This window comes from Anabrus simplex, chromosome 2 (assembly GCF_040414725.1).
Source record: "Anabrus simplex isolate iqAnaSimp1 chromosome 2, ASM4041472v1, whole genome shotgun sequence".
Lineage (NCBI taxonomy): Eukaryota > Metazoa > Arthropoda > Insecta > Orthoptera > Tettigoniidae > Anabrus > Anabrus simplex.
The window spans coordinates 794148016-794160221 of NC_090266.1; positions in this window are offsets into that span (position 1 = coordinate 794148016).

The window sequence follows — 12206 nt, forward strand, 5'->3', positions numbered from 1 at the left end:
AAGTCGATGGTTAATTTTGTTCATTATAAGAGATGTTCTTTTCTTTTCCTTCAGTTCATTTGAACTGACCACTTAACAATAATTGATTACTTCATTGATAATCCATTCATTATGAACAGATACATAGTTGCCATGTCGATTTAATTTAGACTATTTTAAAAGCATATTAAAATAAAAATCTAACTTGCTCATTAACATTAATTATATTGTAAATTCCCATTGTATAATTTGAAGTAAAGCTTCATTACGAGAAGATTACGCTTGCGCTAGTTGCTTTACTTCACACCGACACAGATAGGTCTTATGGCGACGATGGAACAAGGAAGGGCTAGGAGTGGGAAGGAACCGGCCGTGGCCTTAATTAAGGTACAGCCCCAGCATTTGTCTGGTGTGAAAATGGGAAACCACGGAAAGCCATTTTCAGGGCTGCCGACAGTGGGGTTCGAACCTACTATCTCCCGAATACTGGATACTGGCCGCAATTAAGCGATTGCAGCTATCGAGCTCGGTACGAGAAGATCAATTCCAGTATATTGAATGTTTATTTCTTTCTCTAAGTATATTTATACTCACTATTTTTATTACGATTATTCGGTGTGTTTTTCAGATGTGCACGAGAATTTTACCTCGACGGCCTATTTTCTCAAGGAATCATTAACTAATTTAATAATTCATACGCTTCAAGAACGAATTTTCTGTTGCAATTCAATTCTGTTAGGATGATGATGATGATGATGATGCTTGTTGTTTAAATGGGCCTAACATCTAGGTCATCGGCCCATAATGGTACGAAATGAGACGAAATTAAATCAAAAATTAAAAGTCCAATATCCTCCACTGACCAGAATTCAAAACGTGAGGACGAAGAATGAATGGATGGTTGGATATACATTTAAAACAATCAGTGGGACCGACCCACAGAGTCTCACATGAACAGAAGCTGGCGTAAAACAATAGTATTACTGTCCAAGGGACTGTTTCTATAGCACGATACTGAATCGATGATGCTTGTAGTCGAAAGAGGTACAAAATCCAAGTCATTGGCCCATCATGATGGTACTTATCGTTAGGAAAGTAGAACCATGGTATCTGTCATGTTGCGGTACTAATCAAAAATAGCGTAGACTCGCGGTATTCCACACATTATGGTACTAGTCACAGGTCATGAAATTCGCACATGTAATAAAGACCTGGTGTTTCGCACATTGCGGTGCCAGTTACAGGCAACGCAAACCTATGTTGTTCATCACACAAGAGTACTAACCACAGGGACCCGCGCTATCCCGTGGTGTTCCTCATATAGGGGGTACTAATCATATGCAAGCTAGAACCACGGTGTCGCTCATCCCATGGTGTCGCTCATATAGTGGTAAAAATCACAGGTACTGTAAAAGCCGGCAACGCACTCTTTTGCTACTAATCACAAATCTATTTGGTATCTAACATAGTGATGCTACGCGCAAGTAAAAGCGACCCATGGTGCTCCCCGCGTGGTGGTACTAATCACAAGTAGTGTTATGGTTCTAATACAATCATCTCTTGGTCGCCACTTTTAGTCTCCTCTTACGACAGGCAGGGGATACCGTGGGTGTATACTTCGTCTGCCTCCCCCACCCACAGGGGGTATTCTGTTAGAATAGCTAGGATAAATTTTGCCTGTACCATCCCAATTGTTTGAACTATTTTCATGTTATCTCAAGAGTTAAATCAATTTCATAATTAATGCAGTAATCATCCGTATTATCATATCCAGTCAGGATGGTATTTTGATTTTCTGATTTTGAATAAACCATGTATGATTTTTCTACTTGATGTCGCCATGTTCACTTGCGGAACCTACCGCTATTTTCCCTACCAGTTACGATTACAGTATTTATTTAGGTGCCAATCCTTACTGAGCACACTTGCGGTGCCCCTTTCTCGCTGCTGAACTTCTTACGGGGACAATAAGAAGGCTCAGTATAGAATGAAAACTTTCCACTAAACCGTATGTATGAACCAGCGTGTAGGTTCCCAGAATATTCAGGAATTCATTCATGAATGATTTGAGACAACGAGGAACAGCATGAGACAATGTTTAGGCTAGTTCATTCACACCGGGCGAGTTGGCCGTGCGGTTAGAGGAGCGCGGCTGTGAGCTTCCATCGGGGAGATAGTGGTTTCGAATCCCACTGTCGGCAGCCCTGAAGATGGTTTTCCGTGGCTCCCATTATCACACCAGGCAAATGCTGGGGCCGTACCATAATAAAGGCCACGGCCGCTTCCTTCCAACTCCTAGGCCTTTCCTATCCCGTCGTCGCCATATGACCTATCTGTGTCGGTGCGACGTAAAGCCACTAGCAAAAATAGAAAAGAGTTCATTCACAGAGAGCTTTAAGACTGAACGTTGAAAGATGACACAATGTATAATTAAAATATTGTATTACAAAATATGCATCGCAGTAGGGAAATATCCCAGTGGCAATGGTCACTTACAGTAGTGTAATAATCAAATAAAGTTAAAACAAAATTATCCAACAACAACAACATAAACAGAAACAACAATAAGAGTACAACAAGAAATTTCGTGGAAAAAATCCTACAAAAGATACTACTAGTTTAACATTATAAATCCCGCATCAACTTGGCACACAACTTAAGTATTTCCAGTGCTTAACACTATGGCCCACAGTAGTATAGGTTGAGCTTACTACTAGCTTAATATTACAAGTGATAATTATGTAAAGATTTACCCCAACTCTACAGCAACACCAACTACAAAAACAAGAGTATAACAAGCAATTTCATGGAAATAAAATATTACAGGAATACGACTGGTTTAGCCTTCTAAATACAGCATTTTCATATACAAATTCATTCACACATCTTAAGTATTTCCAGAGGTTAACACTACTGCTTACAATAATATAGGTTGAGCTCATTACTAGCTTAATATTACAAGTTATAGTAAAGTAACGCTACGATATAATTACCCTACAACAACAAAAACAACAACAAGGACAAAAGTACAACAGGAAATTACTATGGAAAGAAAGTATTACAAGAAATACTACTAGTTTAACATTGTACAAACCACCATCATCATATAGAAATTCACACACAAAACTTAGCTTAAGTATTCGCAGAGCTTAACACTACTGCTTACAATACTACAGATGAGCTTATTACTACCTTAATATTACAAGTTACAATAAATTAGGTTTAAAGCAAAATTCCCCTAAAACAACAACAAGATCAACACCAAAACAAGCAATTACATGGAAAGGAGGTATTACAAGGAGTACTACTAGTTTAATATTGTAATATGTACTGTATGTAGACTGAATGAATTGGCTACGGGTTGCAGGTCGTGTAGCTGTAAGCTTGCGTTGGGGAGATGGAGTGTTTGATACGACAGCTACCTTGAAAATAGTTATGCGTGGTTTGAAATATTCACACCGTGTAAGTGTCAGGGTACCTTCATTTAAACCAACACTGCTATCTTCCTGCATATAGTTCTTTCTTTTCTCATGGTTGCCGAAATCTTACACGAGTACGTACGGTATTAAACACATACGAGAAGTAAAATGTAAGATTATATGCATGTTAGGTTTCGGAAATATTTTCGGTCATGATGTTGAAAAAAAAGTCTACATAACGTTGAGTTCCCTAGTGTGTCCCAAATATACATAGAAATCATAAAAAATATATATCAACAGATATCTTCCTTTCACATTTGTTTTTTGTCGCACTGACACACTGGTGATATTAACCACGTAGCAAACTCGCTCGGTACACAACGATTCTCCTAACTGTAGGAGAGTAAAGGGGAGCGACAATTTTAAAGGTAAATAATTGTCCACACTGCAACAGCGAACGTTATAATGAGTCCAGTTTTCGTTTTAAACTACAATTCAAACAAGGGAATCCTGATCATGAGCGTAGAAAAAATCAATGTATAAATACAAGTTGAAAAATGGCCGGTTATAAGTTTCTCATGAGAAAGAAAGGAACTTTCATATTATAGACCAATGCGAATTGACGTCGACAGCTCGTATGAGCCTCACGGTGGCACTCGTAACTTTTCCAATTTTAGTCACTATAATACTGAAGTGCTAGCGAGACCAGCGAGACCCCATTCTACTTTGGATACACCAGTTCCAAGTTATTTAATGTTATTTCCAGTACGGTTACACATGCTCTCTCGTACATTTACAGCCGGAGAGACGAAAAACGAATCCTACTGCTGTGCTTTATGAAGCCGTGCTTCACTAGTTCACGTAATTTCCATTGGTCAGAATTCATTATCAAGGAGAGAAACTGGACGGGTAATTCGATATTCGCCACTGAAATCGACTTTGTCAGCTTTTTTCTTTTTTCTTTAAAATCGCACTAAAATATTGAAGAATTTTTCGACAGAAAAATGGAAAAGTTTTATGATATCAGCTTGATGTAGATGTTTTGGATTAAATGAGGTTATTTTTAACAACCAAAAATCACAATAATTACAAACTCATTTAATGAGTTCAACAATAAGATGCATCTTTGGAGCACAACATAGGACATGTATTAGGATGTTGCCCATGTTATACAGCACTGATATAAAGAGGCAAAATGAATAATGGAATAATGACGTGATTCATATTATGCGTCATTAACAAGGAGCTGACCAGCCTCAGGACTGGACAAGGAATACAGGATATGAAGAGTGAGGGTATCGGTTAAAGAAAGGAAAGGGTTTTGAAAAGAAAGCAAGTGAACAACTCTCGAAGAATGGAAGAATCTCTAGCGTATTACAATCGGAATTCGACTGAATCCGGGTCTCTTAATCAAATGAACAAAGTGTAAAAGGCATGCCCCCAAAACAGAGAGAAAATAATGTAGAGCAGAGGTCAATTTAAATGAATTCAATTTATTCACATAAAAACAAAGAGAAACGGTATGAAGATTAGCATGAACACAAATTAATGGGGACACAGGGAATCAAATACTCTCATACATAATGTGTAACGATACTCCAACAACAGTAAAAATCACTTGACTTATCAGTCTGTTTTCCTTGTATCTGATCCAAGTATTTCTTTCCTAAGAGGGGACCATTCATTACCTCGAGGTATGAGAAACAGCCTTTACACAATAAGATCCAATAGCTCCCCAGGTAACGTCAAGGCCTTTTTTAATAATATAGCTCCCGACAACCCACACAGAGATCACGTCCCCATAAATCAATGACACCAGTGAATCAACACTAGCAGAAAAGTAAACAAATATGGAATACAAGAGGGTAAGAAAAGAGTTGCCATAGTTACAGTAACAAATAAAAATGAGTCAGAAAGCAAGTAAAATGAGAGAAAAATCACGAAATTGCAATATTAATCGGCTGAGGGAGCCAGAAACATTAGCGAGATAAAATAAGTATAATGACAAGAAACTAAACATCCATAAGATACTGAAGTCTAACACAGGTCCGATAACCTCTCCACACCCACACACACTCAAGGACCAAACATGTGAAACGGAGGGAGTAAAAATAAAATAGCAAGGCACGTCACGATCAAAAATCGTAACAGCATGACATGATTCAGTCAACGGCTCATGAGTTTGACCTGAGTGCACAGATTAGAAACCTGGGTCGCCGTAAAGATGCTTGACACACCCAGTCTAAGCACATAACGTAAATAACTTGCACGCCGGACAAATGCTGCGATACACACCAGTAGAGCCGCATTGATTGCACATTACACGAGACTGAGAATCACAATGTCTAAACACATGTCCATCCTTCCCACAGTTCCAGCACTTGACCGAATTGGCCACCATACGACGTGATACATTCTGACTCAACGCCATACTGCAAAAAAAGTAAACACACACAACACACTGGATAAATATCTACTACTCCACATGTAAATGGAAGTTATGACTTGATATACTTAATAAGACTGACATAAACATAGCTATTAGAAAAAATGAATGAGACAACTAGTCTTAAAAAACAGAACTAAATTTGGACTTATCTGGTCGAGGAAATCAGATGAAATGCAGAATTATCGTAGCTTTCCTAACCCTGCGGGAATCTAATAATCACATGTATATTTGTACACATGGATTATATACTGAGGGATTAATTCTTTATTTCCGGAACTGACATCAAACGTCCCATAATTCTACACGTGTTCGATGGCAACATCGTCTAAGTCATAAACATAAGGATCAAAGTACTCTAAGTCCAGAACGTCCAACTATACAACGTCCAAATTTGTTTAAGTCCCAGTAATATCATAGAGTTCGATGGGTTATCATTTTGACTAAGTCTATATTTCGTACTGAAAAAAATTAAGTTCCACTTTCCGAATTCAAGGTGCATGGCGACGTGACCCTGTCTCCGAAAGACCACAAGACTTACCATTTTTCAGCGAGTTTTTTTAAGTATTTCCCCACTGACACTCGATCATTATCACATCTTCATCACATACCTGTAATGACGAGTTCGATTTCCAAATACTGTGTTTTTTTATTTCGATGGTCCTACAACTTACTTCCGGCGTATACATGTTCAATATTTCATTGTTGATGTTTACTGCAGACAGAAAAATATCGAATGAATTTTGATACGCTTTCTGGACGATATCTTTTGAATACCTTGCGAACATTTACGTCTCTCAGAACAGGTGTTCAATATCAGGTGCTCTAACAAGCGCATCTTCTTAATTACATAATTTAGATTCTTAACTTATTTACAACCTGTGACAATAGAGTTCGGTGAATAGTCCTGTACTATCAACATAGATGAACAATGCACAACAGTGACCTTACTGTCCTTCAAAATAGTCTCCTCCCATAACCATGCACTGCTGAGATCGGCGATACATGTCATGGAAACTTTGCAGGAAAGCTTCCTTTGGGGTGGTGTTCAAAAGCCTCGTCACGTTTCGTTGGATGTCAGGAATATCGTGAAATCTCTTTCCTCTCAAAGCGAGTGTGAGTTGTGGGAATAGTAATAAGTCCGGAGGATTGAGATCTGGCGAGTATGGGGGATGTTAAAGTTGCAACAATCCCTTTTTTGCCATAAAATGTGTGACGATATTGGCTGTGTATGGGTGAGTGTTGTCATGGACAAAAAACGTGAAACTTCTTGTGCGTACTGGGGTCGTACCCTGCGTAGACGTTTCATGAAACGGGTCAAAATTTCAATGTACCGTGTAGCATTCAACGTCGTTCCCTGAGATAGAAATTCCTTGTGGATAATGCCTTGACTATCGAAAAAGGTGATGAGGATAGTTTTGATGCGTGACTTTTCGGCTAAGATATTTTTCTGACGGCGGGTTCCCGGCGAAAGCCATTCCATGCTTTGCCGTTTCGTTTCCGAGTCGTACCTGAAACACTAGGTTTCATCCTCAGTGACAATGCAGTTCAATAAATTTGGTGTCGCATCCGCCGTTTCGACAAAATACTGTGAAGCCTCTAAACGTGCCTGCTTCTGATCGTCAGTCAAGTGATGTCGCACAAGACGAGACTACGTTTTCCTCTTCCCTAACTTCTGGGTAACGATTTGTCGCACGAATTCACGGTTAATCTGCAGTTCATCCGCTATCACGCGCACAGTTAATTGTCGATCGTTCATGATTAATGTCCTCACCTTCTCAATGTTTTCGTCACTGACGGCGGTCGCCGGTTTTCCACTACGGGGTTTGCCAGAAACTCTTTACCGGCCTCCTCGAAAACGAGCGGACCACTCGTACACACACTTCAAGGACACTGCTTTATCTTCATAAACATGTACCAGCATCGCATGCGTTTCTTTCGGTGTCTTGCCAAGCTTAAAACAGAACTGTACATTGATATTTTCGTCGTTCATGTTCCTGTTCTCAGTTCAGAACCAACGCACTAAACACGCACTGTGTAAATCTGGTCTTACACGTCACACAAACGATGCTCAACTGAACAACGTTGGGAGCAGGTGGTCAAAACCTGCTGCTACGCAGGTGCAGTGTTGTGTGCCACCAGTGTTGCCGGATCGACCGTTATGACTTCGTTCACCGAACTTTATTGTCACAGGTTGTATTAGATTAAAATTTATTTTTTATCATTTAACAATATTGAAGGGGTAATTCCATTTCGGCGTTCAAATGAATACTATACATGCTTTCTGTTGATTGACACCTCACTTGAGCTTATACAACGAGAATTAATTATTGAAGTTGATCCGATTATCATGGAGAATGACTGATGTCTGTCTATCATTTGCAAACATTGGCAATGGGGAGTAGATGCGTAACGATAATGGAGATTGACTGATCTCCTTCCTTAAGAAACCTAGTCAATGGGAACAGTATGCCTGTTCGCACATTATTTAACTCTGTTGTTCTTTAGATAAAATGTTTCGTTTATTTATAAATGTAATTAATAAACAGAGGAGTTCACCTCTCTTCCCCGTTGATTTACAAAAAATACTTGAATATTCACTGATTGGGAGCAGCTGCAACAGGACGTTCGAATAAAAACCAACGAATAACTCTCATGACCGTGGTAAATAATGCTTAAGCTCTTGTAAATTTAATAGGGCACTATCAGCTATTATTGCTTATAAAGCGGCTACCAACCTGCTAAATCGCTAGCACAATATTTTAACTGAAATTTACCACGTTTAAATAATGAAATTGAATTGCTGTCAAAATGTTAATTAAATATAACATACCTGTGGATTTTACAAGTAGCGTACAGACATTTTCAACCGGCAGAGAAAAGACCAAAAAAAACAGAGTATTAAACAAGTAAGCTGATTTATACTATTAAAATGAAATGGCACATAGACTACGGAATATATGCGCTTTTTGAAGCAGCAAGTGATTTATTTATAACCTTTACGTTTACATTTTATCGGAAATGTATCCCAGAGTATATGAAGTTATTTATAAAGGGTATATGAAAAATGCATCTGAATAATCCCATGATAAAAAGTGCATCAAGACCATTAAAGGTTGACAGATAGGAAACTAACCTCTAACTTGTAATTTTCATCCAGAGTTAACTGGGACAAATAATAGTCTCATTTTAGACTAGGTCTGCGGTCCAAATATCCCAATAAAATATTGAAGAAGCTCGAAAACAGCCCCCATGACATCTTCAAACACAGTTATAAATGCACTGCCAATTTACACAATGTCCACGGTCATTGACATCCCTGAAACTCGGAGGCCGAATTTTTGCACGAACGCTTCCTACACTCATATCGTCGTTCAAAATTTTAAAAACAATGGTCGAGTTTAAGTAGAACGATCGCGGTGACTCGCATCGGGTAAAATATGGCCAAAAAAACTACACTGGCGGAAACATATCCAAACACCTGGAAGGTGATGTGCTCGATTAACGAAAATAGGTAAGCGTTTTTATAAGTTATATCTGAAAAATGTCGTTGATTCAAATTTTCCGCAAATCGCTTTAGCGTGGCGCTAGTAGCGGCCTCATGGCCTTGCACATCAGCTTTGCTTTAAATACGGAATGTACCGTGCAAACGCGTTAGTTACTTGTGAAATTGGACGGAGTGACTGTGAGTGGGTCAGGAATACCTTTACGACAACGAAGAGGCTAGAATCAACAGTTCACTGTGGCTGAACAAGGCCGTGTAATAGGGCTACGTCATAGTAGATATTCCTTCCGCGCTATTACAAAACGACTTGGCAGGAATGCATCCACTTTGCATGCGTGCTGGCAGCAGTGGTCATAAGAAAGTACACTCGCAAGAAGACCGGGCTACGGACGTCCTCGTGGCACCACCGAGAGTGGGGACCGCCGTATTCGGCGTATGGCTGTGGCACAGCGGACTGCGTCTGCAGGAGCAATTCGAGCGGCATTTGGCACCATAATGATGCGAAGAACTGTTCTAAATCGGTTACTTGAAAGACAGCTCCGAGCCGGACACCCTAAGGCATGCATTCCACTTACCCTAAACCACCGCCGTCCGCGACTTCAGTGGTGTCAAGCGAGAGCTCATTGGAGGATGGAGTGGAGGACCGTTGTATTTTTCCGATGAAAGCCGGTTCTGCGTTGGTGCCTGTGATGGCTGTGTGCTCGTTAGGTGAGCGCCTGCATTCCACCTGTGTGCGGCCTCGACACACTGGACGTACATGGGGAGTTCTGGTCTGGGGAGCAATTTCCTATGACAGCAGGAGCACTCCCGTGATCGTCCCACGCACCCTTACTGCAGATGTGTACGTCTGTCTGGTGATTCGACCTGTTGTGCCACCATTCATGAACAGCATTTCCGGGGGAGTTTTCCACAGGATAATGCACGACCCCATGCCGCTGTTGTAACCCAACTTGCGCTACAGAGTTTCGAAATGTTGTCTTGGCCTGCTCGATCCCTCGATCTGTCCCCAATCGAACACGTATGGACCATAATTTGACGAAGAATCTAAGGACTTCCACAAGCGGCATTAACCATTACTGTATTTACCGACTAAGTTAGACAGGCAAGGAACTTCATCCCGCAAGCTGACATCCGGCACCTGTACGACACAACGCATGCTTTTTTATATGCCTGCATTCGACAGACGGTTATTATTGGACCAGCATAGCACATTTGCAATGGCTTTACTCGCGCGTATATTAACCTGTAGTGTTGGACGTTTAATCAATTAAATATGGTATATCGACAAAATATATTGCCAAATTTCTGTGTTCTACATTCCTTATTTCATGGTGTTTGGATAGATTTTCCGCCAGTGTACATTACGCTACTTTCTCCCCATTTGATTCTTGATGAAATTTACGTCCTAGATGTTTGATTTCTTTTCTAATAGAATTGTCCCGAATTTGTTGCAATGACCTGTGGTTCTGGACGGTATCTTTTTACATCCTGTGTATTTCTACAAAATAAATGCTCTACCTTATTAATCAGTGACAGAAGCACTCAATAATTAAATGATAACAAACCGCATTATGTGGAAGTTTTGACTTGAGGTATTGGAGCTACCCTGAAAACAAACCACGAGAATTCGAACACTATATTATTACAGATTGGCTTGTACGCCTTTATTTTTGTTATTCCGAACAGTAATATAAGCTAAAATTTAATTATACTAACATTAACTTCACTCTGAATTAGTTCAAAGTAACTCAATGATTAGGAAACGTTTAGAATGGTTGAAATACTTCCACGGGGATGCGATAGCTTATTTATTCAAAGTTATAACAAAAGTTCAAACAAACAGGCATGATATTGCTTTGGAGTGCTTGTAAAACTATTTATCTCCTAGACGTAACTAGATACAAAAAGATTGAAACAACTAAGATGAAGGTTAAAATGGTTTGAACATTTCAAGAAAATGGAAGCCTTTACTTTCACGCGAACGTTAACCACATGAGCTAATTTTTACTTTTGAATCCTCCCCCAACCCTGGCAGAAAATGTAACCTTACCCTTTAAATATCACGTATACAATGGTTGTATTCCGAAATAGAGATAGCCTGGAATTGATGTTTCTAGAAGGAGAGGATTTTACTCCTCGAAGATAGTGAATAATTCTTAATCTTGGATAGAAGCACCGCTTAGTTGTTGGAGAAAATCTGGAAGATCACTCTGGCTGGTAAGAATAAGAGTAAGAAAGATAAGAAGAAAAAGAAGAAGAATAGTAATAGGAATTATTTAGTGACGGAATCCTTCTCTTCATACAGTGTGTAGTCCTAGTTCAGAGATTCACATCAGGTTTATAACGCTCTGTGCAAAGTACTCTTGATTCTCCTCTGTTCTAATACCTTCCTGTGGGAGAACGTACCATAAACGATTATATGAATAATGAAGCTGCTGGAAAATTGAGTATAATGACACAGAAAGCATGGAACTATACCTCAAATTTGCAGCACGATGTGTCTTGCTTTCACGCCAGAAAGAAGGGGATGATGCGGTTTCTTGTATAACAACATTATTACACGAAGGAAAAGAGGTGGTGGGATTTTTCGGGAAAGAGTTACTTGTATGTAAGGTTCAGGAAGATAAGACACGAAGTTGCGGCACATGAACACCCTTAAGTGCTACCGACCTCCACCGAGACCAAACTTGCTATCATCGTCGCCATCAGACCTATCTGTGTCGTTGCGACGTAAAGCAACTGGCAAAAATAAACTTGCTATCATGGAACAGAAGGACGACGACTCCCGATTGTACCACTAGAGTCGGCCTTTGGTATCAATGTAGCTATCACCTTACTCATGAGCATGTTTGTCCCT